At 45.4% G+C, this 23,707-nt stretch overlaps 1 pseudogene; it reads left to right on the top strand.

Annotated features, from left to right (window-relative positions):
- The first annotated feature begins 1,274 nt into the window (after positions 1–1,274).
- LOC128402583 (uncharacterized protein K02A2.6-like) lies at positions 1,275–7,430 on the top strand (annotated as a pseudogene).
- The last annotated feature ends 16,277 nt before the right edge of the window (positions 7,431–23,707 follow it).

Here is a 23,707-nt window from a genome sequence, read left to right as displayed (position 1 = left end):
TCCAGATAGAAGTGAATCCACAACCTGATTGGCTTACAGTAGAATTCCGGAATTAGCCAATCATGTGCAGCCCATTGTGTAAATAATGTATATAAAGCAGATACTTTGAGGGGACATTCATTCATTCCTCCTCACCACTATGAGCTGAATAAAGAGCATGAAATCACTTCGCGACTCTGAGTATATTTCACTGGCGACGAAGGTGGGATCCCGCTGAGCTGACTGCCACACACAGCACCGCAGCACCGCCACCTGCCGCACCGCTGCCTCGCACCGTGTATCCAGGCTTCAGCTCCGGGACACAAGGAACTCAGAATGGCAACCGACAACAGCTTCTCGCCATTCAACCCAGCATCTGGAGACTGGGAAGCGTACGCCTCCCGTTTCACCTTCCTCCTAGAAGCCAAAGGGGTCACCGACGAAGAAGACGCCAAGAAGAGGGCGATATTCTTCAGCGTCTGCGGAGAGGAGACGTTTGAAATCGCCCGGGCTCTCCTTGCGCCTGAAGACGTCGCTACTGTTCCATACAAAACAATAATGGAACAGCTGAAGGGGCACTTTTCGCCGCAGCCCTCAGTGGTGGCTCGTCGAAATGCCTTCTACGCAAAGCGGCAAGCCCCTGGGGAAACCATAACTGGGTTTGTGACCTCTCTCCGCCAAGCTGCCCGGTTCTGCAACTTCTCAGAGCTGGAGAACATGCTTCGTGACCGCCTCGTCGGTGGCCTGAAGGATGAGAAGCTGCAACGACGCCTCTACGCTAAGAAGGACCTAACGTTCCAGGTCGCTCTGGAGGAGGCCCTGGCAACGGAAGCTGCCGAGAGGTTGACGCAAGAGGCACGGCCGAGCCAGCTGTCCCAATCGAGGGTCCACCACGAAGACCTCACCGACGACTCAGGATCCGACAGGGAGGAGGTGCACCGAGTACAGCAGCGCACTCAAGCAGCCCACATACCACAGCTGCCTCGACGAGAAGGAGGGAACTGCGCAAGCTGTGGAGAAAGTCACGAGAGGAGGACCTGCCGTTTCCGCAACGCAGAGTGCAGGCAGTGCAGAAAATTGGGACACATCGCCCGGGTGTGTCGGGCTCGGCCCACCCGACGCCAGGCATCTGATGACCAATCCAAGAGCCCCAGGTCCCGGGGCCCAACGCACCAAGGCAACTCGACAGAGCTCACGGACTTCCAGGTATACCAGTTGCCCCACCCCAACGTAGAGAAAATTTATGTTGACGTACAGATAGAGGGGGCCCCATGCCGCATGGAGCTTGACACGGGTTCAACTCTATCCATAATCTTGGCAAGGACCTTAAGGAAACTGTGTCCTACTGGGGGTCCCAAACTCAGGCCGGCCCCATTCACCCTCCGGGACTTCCAAAAACGTAAGGTCCCCACGATGGGGGTGGGGACCTTCAGGGTGCAATACCGAGGGCGGACGCGGCAACTGGACTTGCTTGTGGTCAAGGGCCCCTACATTAGCTTACTGGGATTGGCATGGTTTGGACCACTGGGGCTAGCCGTCACCGGGGTGAACCACACTAGCTTACAAGTGGACGTGGACGCCATATGCAAGGAATTTCCGGGGGTTTTCGATGGGAAATTGGGACAGTATACGGGCCCCCCCATTGCTCTACAGCTTGACCCCGCAGTACGACCGGTCAGGCTCAAGGCCCGCCGGGTCCCGTTCGCCCTGAAACCCCGTATAGACGAGGAATTGGACCGGCTCGTGGAGCAAGGAGTGCTGGAGCCGGTGCCTAATGCCCCCTGGGAAACCCCAATCGTCACGCCCGTCAAGCCTAATGGTTCAGTCCGCATCTGCGCAGACTACAAATGTACCATAAACAAGGCCCTCACGGCCCATGCATACCCAGTGCCAGTGGTCAGCCATGTTCTTGCCACCCTGGCTGGGTCGAAAATTTTTGGCAAGCTGGACTTGGCCCAAGCATATCAACAGCTGCCAGTAGATGAGGCCACAGCAGAGGCACAGACGATTGTGACGCACAGAGGAGCATTCAGGGTAAAGCGGCTGCAATTCGGTGTCAGCGTGGCACCAGGCATATTCCAGAATCTAATGGACTCTCTACTTAAAGGGATTCCTGGCGTCACCCCCTTCTTCGATGATGTGTTGATTGCCGGGCCCACACCAGAGGAGTTTGAGGACCGCCTCCGCACCGTTCTGCACCGTTTCCAGACGGCGGGTCTCAAGGTGAAGCGGGAAAAATGTCTACTAGGAGTGCCTCAGGTGGACTTTCTGGGATTTATGGTGGACGCAGAAGGGGTCCACCCACCCGACTGGGGACAAGGTACGGGCCATTTGTGATGCCCCAGCGCCCAAGAACAAGACTGAACTTCAGGCCTTCTTGGGACTATTGAACTTTTACCATTCCTTCCTTCCCCACAAGGCGGCGGTAGCAGAGCCCCTACACAGACTCCTGGACAAGCGGGCCCCTTGGGTGTGGGGGCAGCACCAGGAGGCCGCATTCCAGGCAGTCAAGGACTTGCTTGTCTCAAACTCGGTCTTGGCACACTTCGACGAGAGGCTGCCGGTGGTGCTAGCATGCGATGCCTCGCCCTATGGAATTGGCGCTGTCCTGGGACACCAACTCCCGGATGGAAGAGAGGTACCGGTGGCATACTTTTCCCAGACACTCAACGCAACCGAGCGGAACTACTCGCAAATCGACAAGGAGGGTCTGGCAATCGTGAAGGGAGTAAAAAAATTCCATGATTTCTTGTACGGGCGGCCCTTCACCGTGGTGACTGACCACAAGCCGTTGCTTGGCTTATTTGCCCCTGAAAAGCAGACCCCCCAAGTGCTGTCTCCTCGCGTCCTCAGGTGGTCAATTTTCCTTGCCAGCTACCAGTATGCACTGATTCACCGTCCGGGGAAGGCGATGGGCCATGCGGATGCCCTCAGCAGGCTACCACTACCGGAAACAGGCCCCGACCCAGCACCTGCACAAGAGGTTATGAGCCTGGAGCTGCTTCCCGACCGCCCCATCCAGGCACAAGAAGTTGCACACCATTCCAAGAAAGATAGGGTCATCTCCCGGGTCCTGGACTGGGTGTGGAGGGGATGGCCCAGCAGCAGCCCCGGGCCAGAATTCGCCGGCTACACAACCCGCAAACATGAACTGTCGGCCCACAAGGGGTGCCTGTTATGGGGAAGCAGGGTCGTTGTTCCCCAGCCCCTCCGCAAAAGGGTCCTCACAGCCCTACACGAGACACACCCAGGGGTAGTAAGAATGAAGGCCCTTGCCAGGAGTTATGTGTGGTGGCCGGGGATCGACGGAGAGATAGAGGCCTGGGTCAAACACTGCCAGGCCTGCCAAGAATCCCACCCAGATCCCCCAAGGGCCCCAGTCCAGTCCTGGGAGTCCGCCCGAGCACCATGGTCACGCCTGCATGTGGACTTCGCTGGCCCCTTTCAGGGGAAAACATTCTTCATAGTGGTGGACTCCTACACCAAATGGCTGGAAGTCGCACTGGTACCGTCCACTTCTACGTCCGCAGCCATCCGGGTACTACGCAGGCTGTTTGCAACCCACGGGCTCCCTGACACTCTCGTCTCAGACAACGGGACTGCATTTACGTCAGGAGAATTCCAAACCTTCACAGCGCAGAACGCCATCCGCCACATCCGTTCGGCGCCATTCCATCCTGCCACCAATGGCCAAGCAGAACGCATGGTGCGGACCACCAAGGACACCCTTCGCCGCATGATGCAAGGGGATTGGGAGTGCCGCCTTGCCACATTCCTTCTAGCACAGCACAGCACCCCCAGCTCAACAACTGGCCGGAGCCCCGCTGAACTACTAATGGGTCGGCGCCTTGCAATCAGATTGGACCGCATTCACCCCGATAGAGCTCAGGATGAGGTAGTGGTGGGGGAAGGCAGGAACCCCCGGACCTTCGAGGCCCAGGACCCAGTGTACGCAAAGAATTTTGGGGCAGGCCCAGCATGGGTACCCGCCACAGTCACCAGGGTCACTGGCCCCGTGTCGTACGAGGTGCTAACAGATGGGGGGCAATGCTGGCGCCGCCACTGCGACCAGATACGGCGACGATTCCCGGGAGAAAACCAGGAGGAGGAAAGGTCAGAGGAGTCCCAAGGGAACAGAGGGGCAGTGAGGCCCATAGAGCACGAGGGGCCAGCAGGAGAGGCAGAATCAGTAAATACAGAGAGGACCTGTGAGGCCGAAAGGACACCGGAACCAGAACCACGACTGAGCGAGCCGGTTGCGCCAGACCAAATAGCCCCATCACAGCCAGCATCCTTGGAACACGAGCCAGAACCTGAACCCCGGACCAGGGAACACCCCAGGCCGCAACGCACACGTAGGCCGCCAGCGTACCTCGAGGACTATGAATGCGACCTCCCGGGCAGGACTGGAACTTAGAGGGGAGGGGTGTTATGTACTGAGTTGAATAGGATCCAAACTGCAGCAGTCTGATTGGTCCTAGAACAATAGGATCCAAAAGGCAGCAGTCTGATTGGTCCTAGAACAATAGGATTCAGAATGCAGCAGTCTGATTGGTCCTAGAACAATGCAGCAGTATGATTGGTTGGCAGGAACTACCCAATCATGCTCCAGATAGAAGTGAATCCACAACCTGATTGGCTTACAGTAGAATTCCGGAATTAGCCAATCATGTGCAGCCCATTGTGTAAATAATGTATATAAAGCAGATACTTTGAGGGGACATTCATTCATTCCTCCTCACCACTATGAGCTGAATAAAGAGCATGAAATCACTTCGCGACTCTGAGTATATTTCAGACAAATAGACAGGGCAAATTACTTTGACTGTACAAGAGTTGGCGAGAGAGGGGCATTTCAGCGGAAGCAGTGGGGTGGGCAGGGTGCTGCCTCTTGCACTTCTGTGGCCTGAGATGCCTCCCCCATACCTCATTGGTGGGCTGGTTTTGTGAGATACAAACATACATCTACTTTCAAAACCACTTTCTTGACTTGCCGTACCCGGAGGAGGGAGCCAGAGGGAGCTGCACAAAATTATGGGAGTAAAGTGACTGCTAATCAACTCTGCAACTCCTTCATCCCTACATACATCCCTCTGCAGTCTTCTAAAATAGTAGCCAAGGAAGGGATCAAAAAAGGTTAGGGGACACCTCACCCCTCGCACCTCTGTAATTCAGCTACTGAAAGGCACAGGGAACAATATCTTGTTCCCTACGGTACTGTAGTGCCAGAAAAACAGGCATGATTTCTTTAGCAGAACTCCTCACATATAGCTCTCTTCTTTGAACACAAAAAAGGGATCTGACTAAACTCACCAAAAAGAGAATTATGAATTACAAAAGGTCACTCATAAGTAGTTTGCTGGCATGTTGTAAAAAGAGGAGGGGGAGGGAAAGCCTATTTTTAGGTTTAACAAACATCTCCCCATTTTAACTGTCCCCAAATGATCAAAAGATTGCAGAGCATCAGTGCCTTTTGAAACACATCTGCTTCCCTGAAATTGACACAGGGCTGGAGAATTAATGCAACGGAGTGTAGTTATATTTGCAACGAGTTAAATGAGGAATCCTGGGGTTTGCAATAGATCAGCGTAGAATGGAACTGAATGTCTGTGGTCTGGCAAGCAAAACCAAGTTAGTGGTCTGGCAAGGGCCGTTGCCACTTTAAAAGAGGTTATGTGCCATGTGATCTGCAACCCTCCCCTTTTCTTGTGCCTTGCCAAAGGGAGGGGGGATGTTGTAGACTACAGGTCACCTCTTTTAGCGCAGCGGTGTACTTTAAAATGAGGCAATGTATAGCGTGCCCCCTGCTCTCTTGGCAAAGTGCAAGGCTCAAGATCCAAACCGGATCTTAAGCCCTCCATTCTCCTTCAACCCCTCCATCTAAGCTGGGAACCTTTTACAGCAGCACTCCAGGAGGCAAATGAAGGCTCCCAGTGGGTAGAAAATTTAGGCTCATAGCTATCAGAAGCGCTTTCTGTTTGTGTAGTGGGTAAGAGGGGTTGATCTGGCATACTGTCCAGCGCAAAGCCATTTCCCCAGAGGAACCACTTCATCCTTTGCAAAACAGAAACTTGTGAGTTGTAAATCAACGTTTGTCATGTGAGTTCTGTGAAATGCTGGCAACTGACCTAATTCTAATGCTTGGAAATGTACTTTTAAATAGCAGGGAGATGATTCATCTTGCTGGGGGTCCACACACCTGCATGTGAAGGAACCCTCATGGGGCTCATACAAAGCCCAGTTTCTTCTCTTACTCCACTGCATGTGACACATGTAGAGGAGGTCTATGTACGCTTCCCTCCTTTCTATCTAGCGCCCCCTGTCTCTATGGAGGAAGAAATGCATGGTGAACAGGGAGAGGGACCGGTGAAAAGAGCCACGTCTAAGAATGCCTACCATTAAATGCACTTCAGCAAACAGATCAGAAAACCCCCAAATTCATATTAATAATTTATTAATATAAGAGTTGTTTGACAGTGGAACAGACTGTCTCAGAAGCGGGTGGGCTCTCCTTCATGGGAGGTTTCTAAATGGGTTGGATAGTCATGTGCCAGGGATTCTTTAGCTGTGATTCCTGAATGGCAAGGGGTTGGACTATGTGACTTTTGGGGGATCCCTTCCAACTCTATGAAGAGACCACCAGGAGAATTGGGAAAGAACCAACCATATTATGGTCTCATTTTTGGCTACATGCCCAGTACCATTTGGAAGCCCAGGAGGGAGAGTCAGCCAGAGAGAGAGAGAGGTATATAGGTTGGAAGAAAGGATAATTTATCCAATGCCCATCAGAACACTCTTATTTAAAACATATAGTACTATTAAAAAGCAGTGCCCAGCTGATAGCCTGAATAACAAGTACCTGTATACTCTCAAGGAATCCTGTGGATTTAGTTAAATGTTTGGGGCGCTAATAGTGGGTGTTTCATTTAGAGCTGTCTGCCTGGCAGCTCTCCAAGGATTCAGACGCAGTATTGCCCATTTCTACATGGAGTTTTTAGGGAATGAACCCTCACAATCTTAGATCCTTTCATCTGGACAAGCTTGGACTGAATCCAGGACCTTATGCATGCAAACCATGCACTCTGCCACTGAGCCAAGGCCTTTGGCTTCCCAACCATAGAATTTGGGCCACTTATGCAATACAATTCGGTACTGACTCACTTAAGAATCAACATATTTATGAAGACTAAAATGTGAGAACACATTCTTGAAAGTTGGATACTCAGTGCTTCATAACTGGAAGTCTGTCTTGCTTTGCATGTTTAGGTGAGTAGGCACAGGGCGGGAAATCTAAGTGTCTCATGCTTCCTGGTTGTGTCCCCCCAAAAAAATGTCTGAAAAGAGACTTTTGCATCTCTTTCTGCAGATGTGCTGCCTTTGCCTTGGCCGCCAGAATGTCTTACCATAGCGGGAAATGGAAGAGTTCTGTTTCAGATATTACAAGGAGATGAGAACAGGAAGCACCAGTCACTCCCCTGCCCCCTGGACATTTCTGAATGTTCAAAGTGAGTCTGAATGTGAGGACCTTTTAGAAAACAAACTAGTAGCATATACTTTACTCACGCGTGTTTAATCTCATTTATATCATTTTACTTTTAAGTATTACCTATACATCTCTTGCATGAGACAAACTTGCTGATCGGTGCACATGCCGGAACAGAATCCATCTAAGTCCTCTGATGTATTTTTGTTTCACTTTTCTTTATTTTTCTAAACCAAATCAGGGCTTCTTTATGTCTGAAAAGAGCTCAAGTGACACACTAATGGACATGGCTTATGATGAACATGAACTGAACAGAAACAGGCACACAACACAGGAGTCATTTGTCCTAAGTAAATAGATCTTTGAGGCCACCAGAGATGTCACCAAATTAGCAAACCTCTTCAGTAGCCCCAGGAACCTCTAGAGTAGCTACATCACACAGTTCTAAAAACAGCAGGTGTTGGATAAATTCAAACCTCTGAAGTTTTTGGCCATCAGCTCTTTCAAGGGCTGCATAAACACATCCATTTCTTCTGAAATGAGCAATTAACTGTGTGGCCTCCCTTGCAGCACAACTCGGGGAGGGCCCAAGACATTTTGCTGTCTGAGGCAGAGTATCAAATGGTGGCCCTAACACCATCACCACCCCAGTCACAGAGAATAATATCCAAGGTTAGCATAATACTCTTTTTTTCATCTGAGGCGGAAAAGCCTGTGTGTGTTTCTCTTTGGGAGTAAAAATGCAGCAATAATAAATTCAATTGATAACAATTTGTTGCCATTTCAAAGGCTTGAGGCTGTATATATCAAATAAAGAGGCCTTCTCTAGCTTAAAGAGCAGTTAAACACGTGGAGAGAGGGGAAGAAACAAAGGAGGCAGGCAAATAAAAAGTCCACAAACAGAGGGAGCAACGGAGACTGCTCAAAATCAGCTGTTTAAAGCAGTCACAATACTCCCACACAGCAACACGCTTGGTAGGGCTGAGGAAATTCTAAAGAACCTCTGCTGACCACGTGAGCAATAAACACACACACAAACAGCAACGCACCAGCGAAACTAACGTCGAACGGCTATGCAGTCACCCCAGGCACCCCAATCAAGTAAAATTCAGCCAAGGTACCCAATTCTGATGATTGCAGCGCAATAAAGCCAAATTAAGCAGCGCTCACCCCCGGGGGAGAAAGGAATAAAAGAAAGGTAAACTTCCCTGCCGGCAAGCCTCTTCCGAGATAGCTCCACGTGGTCCAGCAGCTGAGGCTCCTGAGCTGACTCGCGATGGGACGACGATGAGGAATGAGGCCAGGGAGAGGCTGGCACTGCAGCAAAAGGCTGCTGAACACGCCCCCTCCACGGCACCTGGTTGGGTGGCCATCAGGGGGGCGTGAGCGCCAGCCAGGTGAGCTGGAGGCAGGGGGCAACGCCCCCTGCTGGGCGGTGCTCGGGCTCCCGCCCACAACCACTCCCCTCTCTTTCAGGGAGGAGAGTCTTTGCCATTTCAAAGGCTTGAGGCTGTATATATCAAATAAAGAGGCCTTCTCTAGCATCCTAATGGCCTTCATGAACTGGTCAACCTACTGTTTAAATCTTTGTTAGTTGCCTGAAGCATGGCTGGAAAGTTATAATGTGTCTGGGGCTTCTATCGTTCTTCTCATTTACTCTTATCATACTTTAGCTTTCTTACATAGATGCTCTTTCCCTGTCCATTGGTAGAGGAGGTGGGGACAATGGCATTCTGCACATGTGTGAAGAACCACTTTCCTAAATAAGTGCAGTACAAGTCCTATTACGATGAAAACAGCAAGGTTACACATTTGCAGCCCTACCAAGCCCCAACTGACCTTCTTATTCTTATTCTTATTCTTATTCTTATTCTTATTCTTTGTATACTGTCCTTCATCCATAGATGTCCGGGCGGTTGAAAACAGAAAATTAAACTTTGTCCTCAGGTCCATGGCATTATACATTCTAGCCAATGTAGTTAGCATAGCTATATTTTGCAATCATTCTCTTTGTTTTGCTTAAAACGGAGGCAAGGTTTGAAACAGACAGATGCAAAATGGAAAGTTTTCCGTCCATGAGATAAAAATCAAGTTACACAGTGTCAGGGCTTTGTCTACGGGTGGGCCAAACAGCTAATTCCATTCTGATCTGTCTCACTGGCACTCAGTCATCGAGCCATTCCAGCCCATTCCAGCCCACTGTGCGTCATTTCATCCCATAATGTCCTATTGTACACACATGGGACTTCCATGATGCTGGCTGCCTGGGTAAAGAACTCAGCTATAACCCATTGGCAATTATAATCTGAATGGTTTTAGCAAAGCTAATCAGAAAATTGCCTGACCTATTAATCTAAACTGGAAATATATCAAAATTTAATCATTCAACTTCCTATTTTAAATTTTAATTACCTGATTGCTAACATGACTCTTGAAGTTATTTACAGCCATCAAATTAGGGGGTTAACCATTAATAATCTCTTCATTTTCATTTTCCTCATTTAAAAACTCTTCTTCCTTTTGTTAAGAGCTTACTTGCTATGTAAATCCATAATTTACAAATTCATTCCATGCTTATAAAATAATTTATAAGAACTTTGTTTGATATATTAACAATGTTTTTTATTAAAAAAAATGTAACCATGTGTAAAAAGAATCCTACATTTTTGTGTAGAACTGACGCAGCAGACTCTTCCACTGATTATTTTTTGACACTTTTATGCTTAATCAGAGCTCACTTGGTTTTGGGTGTACGGTGCAGTAAGTTCTCTTTTAGAAAAATTTTCTACCTTTTGTGTAATGCTGCAAAAATTCTCAATTCCCCAATGATGTCATTTAAAATGTTTCACCACATCCCCTTGTAAGTTACAAATGGGGATGGAAAAAGATGTGCAATACAGAGAGGATTGTGGGCCCTTTTGGTAGCCGACACAGGACATTCTGTGCTTTGATAGAAAATGACCATATTTTTGCTTTAAGACTAATTTAAATTCTTTTCATAGGTTACTGATTTGTAGGAATGTTCCTCTCTAGTCCATCTTCATATGTTCCATATTACAAAACAAATATTTCGCAACAGAGCATATATATAATATTAAAAGCCTTTTGATTTAGGATCCCCAGAGCACTCTATGATACCGCAAAGCTGGGTCAGCCCCATGTTCAGGAGCAATGCCAGTGTAGGGTAGGACACAATCCCATGCTTAACCAGCAGTAGAGCAAATGCTACAACAATAGATGTAGGAACAATAGCCAAAGTGGCAAAGCTGACCAGACATGCCCACAGAGTCCCTGGTAGCCTCACTACCACACACGGATCACAAGACTGCTTTTTGCTGATACCCTTCACATCGTCCAAGCATGTAATATGAGACTTAGCACATAGTGCTATCTGAATACTCCCACGATATCACCCAACATAGTACACAGGTATCGTACAACCAGGCAGCAGCAGCAATGAGGAAACCACAATGTGCCCCCCCTTGGTATCCAGTTATTTCCCCCCCTTCAGAATCCATCACTACACCAGGACTGAAAAGGTTGGCCAACCTCAGGGCTGACCCAAGACATTTTGACACCTGTGGCGCACCACAAAATGGCATCTGCCTCCCCGCAAGGGGAAAAGAGGTGAGGGAAGTGTCAGGAGCTTGTCCTACACTCAAGTAGGATCCTGGCAGAGACACATGCCTGACTGGCATGTTCTCTCCCTCCTGGTCTTTCGTTCGGAAGCTTCAAAGGCTTTCTTCTGCCCGAACATCACAGCGACTGATGCCAACAGACATCGGCACACATCAGGAACAAGGCAGCATAAGGATCCTGCCACCTGAGGCAGTTGCCTCACCTTGCCTCATGGGTGTGCTCTGGCTGACATGTTAACTACTGTTTACTCCAGTAGAACGTCATGAACCATAAGGTAGAGTCAGCATCATATACTAAGAAAAGACATCACACAAGGAAAAGCTGCTAATGACTCTTATTGCCTCTGGATTTGCTTCCAAATGACCCGTTTACTGGTCATTCACCCTCATTTTCTTTTGGTGGGGAGATTAGATGACAGCAACCATTTTCCGAGAGCATACAAAGAGCCCCACTGGATCAGGACAAAGACCCATCTAGTCCAGCACTCTGTTCTCACAGTGGCCCACCCACGAGGCAAGGTGAGGCGACTGCCTCAGGCAGTTGGATTCACAGGGGCAGCAGATCCGGCCTCTAAGGAATGCATCACCTGCTGCTACCACTGCTGTGGTGACAACAGCTGAGGCACACTCTTTGGAGGCCAGATCTGTCTTCTCCGCGGCAGCCCCCCATCATGTGGCCTCTCGGTGAATAGCAGGTGCTGCTGGTCTCCTCCCAACCCTAGGGAAGAAAGTGTGGGGCTGCCCTCTGGGATCTCTTGAGCCCTACTCCCACCTGACATGATTCAGAACCTTTGATTCCCACTTCAACTGTTGGGTAAAATTGATTTGATTCCCCCCTTGTTCCTAATGTAGAACTTCACCCACCCCACTCCCACTGTTCCCAGTGTGGATCTTTATTTCCCTCCTTTATTCCTATTTCTCCATGACTAGTCACCTCTTATAAAGGGATTGCAGGAACATAGGAAGCTGCCTCATACCAGGTCAGACTATTTGTCCATCTGGCACAGAATTATCTATCCTGACTAAAAAATGACTTTCCATGGTGTCAGGCAGAGGCCTTCTCCATCGTCTGCTGACTGATCCTTCTTAACTAGAGATGCCAAGGAATTTTACCACAGAGCCATGGTTCTTCCTCTGCGGGTATCAGAGCAGGACAGAACTGCTCCCTTTGTGAGGGATGTCATGGTTGTTAAGTCAGCACAAGCCACTCTGCAACCTCATGCATTCAGATCAGTAGATGCATCATTACTACAGACTATTCTTTTTTCTTTTAACAGGGAGAACACTAAAATGAGAACAGGGGAAAATGTGTACAGTCTAAATGGAATATTAATATTATTTCTTGAAAAACGATTGTTTCTGTATGATAGTTTTTTTACTAATTTTTATACATTTGTTTATGTGTTGTCACAGTATGGTCAACACCAAACAGCAATATGCATATGAGCAAGGGAAATCATCATGAGCATCATCATTGGGTTTTGTTTTAATTCTTTTTGCTCTGGAACTTTCCATGAGAAAACCCACTCTTTAGTTCTCAATGGAAGCAAATGTCTATCTGCACAAAACCCAAATTGACGTTTGCTCTGACTGAGTACAGTGGTACCTTGGGTTACATACGCTTCAGGTTACATACGCTTCAGGTTACAGACTCCGCTAACCCAGAAATAGTACCTCGGGTTAAGAACTTTGCTTCAGGATGAGAACAGAAATCATGCTCCGGTGGCGCGGCAACAGCAGGAGGCCCCATTAGCTAAAGTGGTGCTTCAGGTTAAGAACAGTTTCAGGTTAAGAACAGACCTCCGGAATGAATTAAGTACTTAACCTGAGGTACCACTGTACCAAAGAGTGCATTTTTGCAGGGAAAGCTCTGAGACAAAAAGAAAACATGCTTGGACACAAAGTTTTAAAGCATGGACCTGTGCCTCGAAAGAGTGGGGCAACTGGTAAGGGTGGATAAGCCCTTGCTTCAACACTGGCAGTGGGACAGTAAAAGCAGAAGGCTCATTTAGTGGGCACAAGGCCGTTTGCAGACCCTCCAAGTGTCCCTATTTTCCAGGGATGTCCCTGATGTAGAGATGCTGTCCAGGTTTCTGATTTGACCCTGGAATGTCCCGCTTTTCCTTAAGATGTCTCTATTTTCATTGGAGAAATGTTGGAGGGTATGGAATTATCTAACCCCTAAGCTGTCTGCAGCCAATCCTGTATAGGAAAGTTTTTAAAAAATGTTTAATATTTTATTATGTTTTTATATATGTTGGAAGCTGCCCAGAGTGCTGGGGCAACCCAATAAGATATGTGGGGAATGGAATTATGGAATGGGATGTCCCTATTTTCAATGGAGAAATGTTGGAGGGTATGAGTTTGGTATGGCACACACAGCTGCTCCCAACCCCTTAGCTTAGCTCACCCTGTCTAATGATAGGGCCAGCCCTATAAAGACTGTGGAAATGGTATCAAAGTTAAGTCTAATATGGGAAATTAGGATTTAGAAAGGATTAGATAGAAAGCTTAGTCAAAATCCATAAAGTTAAGGACAAAGAAATGAGTTTACCACCTATCCAATGGTAGGAATTAATCTATATAGAAAAACACTCTACTGCGTGAAAACAAAGAATGAAAGGTTAGAATAATAGTTAAGAGTGTTGTTAACATTTCAAAATGGTTGACATTTTTGTAAAATTATCTGAGAAGCAACGTTCCACATGTATTGTAAGACTTCCTGGGCACAAGGTACTACTGGTTCTATTTTGGGGAGGCTATTGGAAAATGGAAAAGAAAGCTATAAACTAAATATAGATCATTCGTTTCATATACACAATCTGACACATTTTTCCTGGATTCACATTAAACATTCTGGTTTTCTCCCTTTTAAAGAGAGTACATGTCTATCAGGAAATATGCAAGGTGTTATTAAAATGTCCTTTGATACTGTTTTATTGCTAAAGAACTTTTTCCCCCCTATGGGCCCGAATGCAGCTGAAATTAAAAACTTTTTTGTATAAGTCTGATCTAAGCATAGGAAAGAAGTGGTTTCTATGGATTGCAAGAAGGGTTATAAATGATACCCTGCTGCTGAACTAATTGAATTGGCTGCCAGTTAACTACTGGGCTAAGTCCAGGATGTTAACATTGGTGTGCAAAGCCGAATACCGCTTGGGACTGGGTTACCTGAAAGATCATTCACCCCTTATATACTAAACTGACTACTGCACCCAGCAGGAGAAGGCTTCTGCAGATCCCATCTCATTAGGGAATTTGTATACAGTGTAGGAATTGGGCCTTTTGTATGGCAGCAGCTACGCTTTGGGACTCCCTCCCATTACATATCAAATGGGTGCCACCTATATTATCTTACTGGCAACTATTATAGACCTACCTTTCCCAAAAGCCTTATCCCAGTTTTTATTTGTATTGTACTTGAAATAGTCTTTATAATCATAGGCACTGCTGAAATAGAAGTAGAGCTGAATGTCATCAGCGTACTGATGACACTTTGCCCCCAAACTCCTATTGACCATCCTCAGCAGCTTCATATAGATCAGGCATGTCCAACTCACAAGAGACTGCGATCTACTCCCGGTATAAAAATTCTGGAAGTGATCTACCCATGAAAGGGGGGTGGGAAGGCAAAGCTGCTGACCTTTTTTTGGGGGGGGGGGCTTTTGTTTCCTAACTCGACACAATGGAGGAACAGAACAACGAAGTAGGGGTGGGAAGGGTCTTTCAGTGCATTGCTTTTCACAACCGCCAATTGTGAGGGGTCCCGCGAGCATCCGAGGATTAAATAGTGGCCCACAGCACTCCACAGCATATCTGCTAGGGGATGAAAAAACACTGCACATGTCCATGTAGCATTACTCTTGTAGCATGGTGACCCCCAAAGAGGGTGCTGTACAGATTGCTATTGCTGGTACCAAGGGTGCCATCTAGGGTGGGCCAAGAGGCTGAGGGCCCCCCCCCAAATTTTCAAGTAGGGGATTGGGTCCCCTCAATATTCTGCGGCAATGTGCACACACTGCACAACAAGCTCATGTCACCCACGCACAGTGCACGGCGTGCTCGCATCACGAATGTTATATGTTATTTTGAACAGTGCAGAGCTTAGACCACAGTTGTGGGGGAGCTATGGTTTGTGGTGAGGGATGATGGAAATTGTAGTCTGGAAGGCCACCCCTGGCTTAGTTTGTTGGTGAGAAGTCTTTTCATTGTCAATGCATTCAGGATGACAGTGTAACGAAACAAATTCCCCACCTGAAGTTAAGGAAAGCTTGCTGTTTGGAAATATTTTTTTCTAAATAAAAACAAAAAAGAAGGGTAAATTAGGCACCGTGCTTCTTAACAAACGAGGCAGTGTTCTTCTGTGTAGTAGATCTTTGTTACTTTCTTAAAGCGTCTCTATGTGAAGGTTTGTTTCTGGAGTTTATTTTGAGGCATTTCACAGACCATGTAGATTATTTCCATTTGCATATGTACATGCTGCGGTCTCCCCAGCCTCAGCCAAAGTGGGTTAGGGGAGGGAGATTTTTAAAATAGAGGTGGTAGCCCCCAAAGCAGTTGACTTTCAGTCTTTCTGTCATGTGCTAAACCTTCCAGCTGTATAAATGATTTAAATCAAGATAAAATCACCTTGTGGTTTTATTCCCCCTCACCGACAATATATATATTCTCAGCCACTCACTCTGAAACCAGATTTTCTCCTGTAAACATATCTCTTCAAATGTGGCTGTGCAGGTGCGTTCTTATTCTCACTGCAAATTATATCAAAGCTCCTTTTATTGAGGCAGCCACAGAACATATAGCGCTGCATTCTTGATGTCTGGCCCTTCCAGGTTGCAGTCTGTCTAAACAAGCATAGCTCAGATCAGAGAGTACGGACAGAGGATAACCCCTTCCACAAACAGTGTGTGACTTTGAAAGCCAGCCCAGCAAATATCTCTCCTCTCCCCTCTGACTTGGGAGAGGTGGTGCATTTCATACCTTCGGTCAAAGGGTTCTTTGATGTATTTGAATCTCTCTGCTTGCTCAGGGATGGGAATAAGCTGGAAGCTGCTCCTGCTGCCGTTCTAAAAGGTTAAAGTTTCAGGTCAGGCTGAGACATGATCTGCAAAGTTTTGCCAAGACTATGTCTGATCTCAGATTGTCCCCAGAACACCCAAAAAGTGTATCTGATGTGCTGGCATGTAGATCATACTGAGCTGCTGAACTCTTTGGCTTTTACAAAGCCCGGAAAGGGAGCGGGGGCCCCTTCTCAGACTTTTGTTCCTCTGATTCACAGTGGAGGGATTCCAAATGTCTGGGGCCCATATTTAAAAGCGGGGGGAAAGGGAAGTATTTCTTTCTTTAAAAAAAAATAGTCTAAATGAATATTTCACAATAAAAGAAGTCTGTATGAAACTCAGGGTGGTATTTCTGCTGAGGCTCTTAAACTACCACCTTTGAGGCTTAACATACGCCTCAGAAATCAATGTTAACTCTGTTTGCACAGCTTTCGTAGTTATAGAACAGGGCCATAGTTTTTAAGATTCCTGGATCCATTTTCAGAAATCTTCAGGAGGATTCCTGTTTTCAAATTAGTTTTAAAGTCCCAAGCATTCAGCTTTTTATGAAAAATCCATTTGCCCTTCTGAATTCCAGCCAGTTACCTCAGTTTTGTAATTCTCAATATTAAACTCTTGCTTCACTTAAAAGCTCTACATATATTTGCGAGTGCCCCTTACTCATGGGTATTCTACTCCTAGGTCTGAAAAAAAGTAAGGACCACAAGTATTTGTTTTGATTGCAATAGCAGTGCATCTTGGGATATGTTGCCTTAAGGTTCCATAAGTAGTCTGATATTCTTGCCCATGTTTTCACATTTTAAAGAAATTTTAGAAATTCTATTCCTTCTTGGACACATGCCAGCCTGTTGCTTAGCTTAGAAGGAGTGTGGTGGACGGGGGGGGGGTAGGCCCTCCCCCAATGTTTGGTTCAAGTTGGCGTCACTGATGGAGAACCACACATGAGCGGAGGCATATGCACATAAAATATGTGTCGCGCATAGAATCTGCATCACAAATAGTGGTGTCACCAGAACTCTAGGCTGTTCATAATTTCTGTATGTAGAATAAGACTTGACTCTGATCCAAAATTGCAACATGTCCCTTATTAAAACAGAGATGTACTACCAATTAAATTATTTTTTTCTGCACCTGGGCTGTCTGTGTGGCCAGCATGACTAAGCAACAAAACTCCATCAACTTTGCACATGCTCAAATGCTGCTTATTTAAATACTCAATGTAATGGAAAGTTCTGCTGTTGGTACATGTGGAACAAATTTACTTTCTACAATGACCAATCTGTAACACATGACATTGTGACAAACAGGGATGGAAAAAGAATGTAGCACTAAGAATACCATGTTCCCAAGAAGGACATGTGCTAAAACCTGGCCAACATTTGTAATCTTGGAAAGTAGAATCTTTAGACTTGCACACCAGCTGGCTGATTCAAAATTGCAACAAGCTCATATCACCAGCCTCTAATCACAAGTGAAGCTCCATAGGTAGTAGTGGGTAGGATTAGTCTGAGCTCTAATCAGGGCCGTCTTTACCTGGGGATGCAAGGGATGCGGGGCACCCGGGTGCCAAATTTTGGGGGTTACCAGGCGCCCGCCACTGAAGTCGCCTAAGCTCTTAACTATTTACCTGTTATGAAATAATAAATAATTTTGATCAAGCTAGAAAAACAAAATACATATCTACCTAGGTACTACCAAAATGTGTACCTACTGGTTCACTAAAGGGCTTTCGACTTTGTGCGCTCATTTACTAAAGATGTGCCATTTGTCATTCACAACTGCGGTGCTTGACTCAACGATGGCGCTTGTCATTCTCAATGGCGCCGTGCACGCGAAATTAACTGTTACATCATAATAAAAGTTAACTTGGGCCTAAACTAAATTTGGGGGCTCTGGGCGGATCTTTGCACCCCGGCAGCGCATATGCTAACGACTGAACTGGCTCGAATTCATAATATTGAATTGCCACTGGCACACCTCATTATATGGTGGAGAAGCAGATGTCCCCTCCCCTGTCATGCACAGGAAATCTCCAGGATTGGGTGCCCATGCAAGGGCAGATATAGAATAAAGCAGATACCCATGTCACAAGGCATTTGCATGGACTATCTGTTTCATACATGAGGCCATTGCATGACATGGATTCATAAGGTACATCTGCTCCTCAGCTGCTTGAAGAGGAGCAGCAGTAGCAGCAACAAAGCAACCAGGGACAAGAGAGCCCAGGTAGCTAGGTGGTAACACCTTGCCAACAAAGGTCTATATAGTTAAAACTATGGTTTTCCCAGTAGTGATGTATGGAAGTGAGAGCTGGACCATAAAGAAGGCTGATCGCCGAAGAATTGATGCTTTTGAATTATGGTGCTGCAGGAGACTCTTGAGAGTCCCATGGACTACAAGAAGATCAAACCTATCCATTCTTAAGGAAATCAGCCCTGAGTGCTCACTGGAAGGACAGATCCTGAAGCTGAGACTCCAATACTTTGGCCACCTCATGAGAAGAGAAGACTCCCTGGAAAAGACCCTGATGTTGGGAAAGATGGAGGGCACGAGGAGAAGGACAACAGAGGATGAGCTGGTTGGATAGTGTTCTCGAAGCTACCAGCATGAGTCTGACCAAACTACGGGAGGCAGTGGAAGCCAGGAGTGCCTGGCGTGCTCTGGTCCATGGGGTCACGAAGAGTTGGACATGACTAAACAACAACAACAACACTAGGTAGCTAGGTAGCAATGCTTTACATGACACAGAAAGTCAGCTTCCCCATCAGGAACATTCCATATGCCAAAATAGGTCCTCATGAGGCCAAAATAATTTCAGTGTGCAGAAGCTCTCTCTCTCTGTCTTTCTGTAGGTGGCATTTAGCAAGGATTTTTCTTCTCCTAACCAGGCACCACAACAACCCCAAACCGTACCAAATATAAGAGCAAGATTAAAGGCATGCAATCTTCCCCTGGCATTTCCCCCCACAGTGAGCATATTCTGCAGAAGTCTTTCTAGGAGAAAAAAATATCTGCAAACCACAGACACCAGACAAGTTGTTTGGATTGAGAAAAATTAACCAAAATCTCTCATTTTTTTACTTGGTAACTTCTCTTAGCTAACAGAATCGTTTTGCCCAGGCTTTAAATCAAGGGGAATGTCATAACTTGATTAAGCACCTTTGGAATCATGTTATTAATTCATGTTTTAAATGATCTCTCTTTAGCTCAGTTCTGACATCAAACCAAATATGAGAGTCCGTAACACCAGGCAAGTTCCAGGATTTCTTATGAGTCAGGTACAATTATTCTACAGGAAGCTTTGGGTCAAGATAACATTGTCTAGACAAAAGATGCTAGATTTTCTGTTGTTTAAACAAAAACAAACATCAGAAGTCTAACAAGCATTAAGGGTTTTACTGAAACTAACAAAAGCCAAGAATGCACAATGATAAAGAGGATTGTATTTGCACAAGGTTTTCAAGATTTATTGTAAAATATTTTAAATTCCTAATGAAAAGCATTCTACATTCAATCAATAGCTATGTGAATCTTAAGGCTTAATTAGATATTGTGTGGAAAAAGCTTTTCACCATGACTTTTAAAAAACTACCCTAGAAATTCACCAGAGCAAAACTTTCCAAGTTTAATTTGCCCCTTTGGGAAAAATCTGATATATGAGAAACCTATTGAGAAATGCTGCTGACCATTTTTATTCTAAGTATGGCTTGCCATACGTCAGGAAAATTCCTGACATATCCTGGTTTTGGGGTGTAAAAATGGTGTTAGGGTGAATGTATACCTGGATGTATGGCAACATGATGGAAAAAATAGCAGAAACAGCTCAAATGCTTACAATCACAATCTTGTGGGCAGGTTTCCTCCAAAAAGCTCAACAATTTGGGTGGTTTCTACAAGTGTCAGAAATATGGCAACGCTATTCTACATTCCTACACTGTTATTCAACTTGTTTCTGACTTTTCGAATTTGAAATTTTAATGCTTATTTTGTTTTGTTTTTAAACTTATGATGGCAGCTTTTCGTGTGCAGGTTCAGAAACAGAATTTATTTATGATAAGACACATATTAAATTTATCATTAAACATGATAAGCCACAATGTATTTTGTAGCACAGGGGAAGAGTGAACTGCTGGAACATAACTATAAACAAAAATACCAGCTTGTATACAGGGATCTCTGAAAAATCTTGAATGATTTGGCTATGTGCTTAAGGGCCATTGCACCCAGTAGTATTGTGGACTTGGTGCTGCATGCAATTTTTTATTTATTTTTTTGCTGTGTCCACACAATGTTGTCCTCATCAAAATGGCACCCCATATTTTCTCCACCCAATTAATCCAGATTTACTGTTTCCACAGGTTTGGTTTTTTAAAAAAACCTTGGCAGATTTTCTGCAGAAATGGTAAATTCAGATTAAACTGAGATGATAGATGATAGATAGATAGATAGATAGATAGATAGATAGATAGATAGATAGATATAGATAGATGATAGATAGATAGATAGATAGATAGATAGATAGATAGATAGATAGAGATAGATAGATGATAGATAGATAGATGAGATGATGTCATGTGGAATATAAACCAAAATTTACAAATCATAAACATCATTATATAATGTATGTATATGTCCATAAACAAGAACTAGTCAATGTAATGAACTGCTGTCAGGGAACACCACAATGCAGGCAGAATGCCTTTCAATAGATAATGTCCCACAGTATTGTAGTGGTGGGTGCTGCAACGTGTAGAATTCAATAATGAACAGCAAACAAGCAGAACAGTGTTTCTGGATTAAGTCAACTGTTTCAAAGATGAATTTTTGTCAGCTAATAATAATAATTAGTCACGTGTTGTGGCTGTATTTGAGCAGAGTTATAAATCTAGCGGTGCAGCTTGATAATTTCCTTGATAATGGATCCTAACACTTCAGTGGTGGCATCTAAAATGTTGGAATCTGACACCTGCAAGCTATGTCTCAATAGTCCCACAAATGATCACAAAGGGACATTTCTGTACTGGATGTGGAGGTGAGGTTAGATGTTTTCAAATAACAATAAAAAGCAACACCTTAACCAAATAATGTCAATCCTATTTTCATTATTCAGAGCCCATTTCCCTCCCTCTCTAAAACCAGACCCAAATATTGTCTCACGTATCGAGGATCTAATTTATTTGCTTGAACTCTCAATGGAATTCAAGCAATTTTTAATTAAGTTGCTTGGATGTTTTGCCCTAGGACAGGCTGTATAAAAGTCTTCAGGGTTTAGTCCATTATTCTTGTGTTGCTGGTGTTTACATTTGAGGAAAGTTCTCATAAGAACATGTTTTAAATTAATTCCACAAAGAATGCCTATCTATGAATATATGGCATTAGATTATCTATTTTCCCACTTTACAAAACTACTTACAGTATTTTGCCAGTATCTTAACTGAAGTTGAATATCTCCTGGTTAAAAAAAGGTAAAGGTACCCCTGCCCGTACGGGCCAGTCGTGTCCGACTCTAGGGTTGCGTGCTCATCTCGCTCTAGAGGCCGTGAGCCGGCGGTGTCCGAAGACACTTCCGGGTCACGTGGCCAGCGTGATGAAGCTGCTCTGGCGACCCAGCACCAGCGCAGCACACGGAAACGCCGTTTACCTTCCCACTATAAAGTGGTACCTATTTATCTACTTGCACTTAGGGGTGCTTTCGAACTGCTAGGTGGGCAGGAGCTGGGACCGAACGATGGGAGCTCACCCTGCCACGGGGATTCGAACTGCCGACCATGCGATCGGCAAGTCCTAGGCACTGAGGTTTTACCCACAGCGCCACCCGCGTCCCAAAATTACTTACAGTATTTTGCCAGTATCTTAACAGAAGTTGAATATCACCTGGTTAATATCATCATATACATGTATCATTAAAAAACTTCTCCAAAAAAAATTATTCAATCTTGACTTAAACATAGAATCCCTTCATCATTTTGTTGAACAGCACTCCTACCATCTACAGATGGTAAGGGCAATTTGGCCATTTCCTGCTAGGGCTGTGCTCAGTTTTTAGTATTTTTTTCTGTCTTCTGGCACATTTTGATATTATTTTTGGCATTGTTCCATCTTGTCTTCTTTGTGTATATTACTTAGGTGTCCTGCATGCCCTAAATATTGGGAAGAAAGGTAAACAAACATTTCATGTACTGTTTTCTTTTCTGTGGATTAAGTGCCTGTTCCATTTGTATGATTTTCCTCTTTCCCACTATCTCTCCCCACAGCTACAGATGATGATGATGATGATGATGATGATGATGATGATGATGATGATGATAAAATAAATGTATGAGATGGATTCAGACATCTCCTGAGTATAGAAGATCTCCACTTAGTGGACATACTCATAGGCAGTTTTTGCTGATGCTCCTGTTTGTCCCATGCCACTCCCAAGACTGTTCTGGAGGGTCCACCAACCACCTGGAGCAGAGCTTTTTTGTGAATCACCTTGAGATATTTTTTTATATGAAAGGCAGTATAAAAGTGTTTTAAATAAAGTATTTTCTCAGGGGCCACAGGGGGCCACATGGGGGAGGAACTCAGCCAAAATTCACCTCCTCTTCCACGCATGGAAGAATGCAGTTGGTAGAGTTCTGCTGCAGCCACATCTGCATCCAACCCAAGTTTCTTGCTGCATTCTTAGGCTTCAATACATGCCACCCAAGAGTCCCACTTCGAGCAGGACATCCCAGATTTACAGAAGTCACCCCGGCTTCTGCTTGAAATCCTGGATGTCCTGCTTCCTCTGCCTCACCTCCACTGCCTCCTCTATGATGTCTTGGTGGCCTCCACCATAGTCCACCATGGCCATTGCATGACTTCCCCCACTGCTACCATACACCCGGAAGTGGGTGCAGCAGATCTGGAAGAGCAGCACATCCGGTATTATATATACCTTCTCAAATATTTTAATAATGAATGTGACCAATGACTATTTACTTGGTTGGCTACCTGCAGCATTGTTTCATCTGGAATGTATTTTTTTTCATTATTTTTTTTTGGGGGGGTAGATTTTTGTATCTTAAAAGAGTCTTGTGAATGCCTTACTGTGTCCAAATTAAGATTCACAACATCTAGAGCAATCTCCAAGAAGTGGGTTGAATCTGAGCATGCATGTAATCATCCATTTGATTGGTTCAACAGCATTTGCTTGGTTCAACGAATTCACAGAAAATGTCAACTCTGGCATCAACATGTTATATAATGTCACATTTGGCTTGCATATCAATTATTTTTCAGTTGAGGCACATTGCGAAAGGTTACTATATGAAATACTTGTCAACACAGAGGTTATCCACATTTCCATTGTTGTTATTTTGTTCCATTGGATCAGTTTTCACATTTAAAGTTGAATTTCAGGGTGACTCCTGTAGTGTATGTGTTATCAAATAAATACCTTGCATGTGGCCCCCTTGAAAGCTGATTCAGAAGTGTGGTCTGGCTGGAGGAGTTAGTTACTACTCTGTGCAGTGGCCAGAGGAGGAATGGCCACTGGGAGGAGTGCAGAGAGAAGAAAC

The sequence above is a fragment of the Podarcis raffonei genome, chromosome 1 (genome assembly GCF_027172205.1).
Source record: "Podarcis raffonei isolate rPodRaf1 chromosome 1, rPodRaf1.pri, whole genome shotgun sequence".
NCBI classification, from domain to species: Eukaryota; Metazoa; Chordata; class Lepidosauria; order Squamata; family Lacertidae; genus Podarcis; species Podarcis raffonei.
The sequence above is the reverse complement of the archived record's forward strand: the minus strand, read 5'-3'. Positions and strand labels throughout refer to the sequence as shown.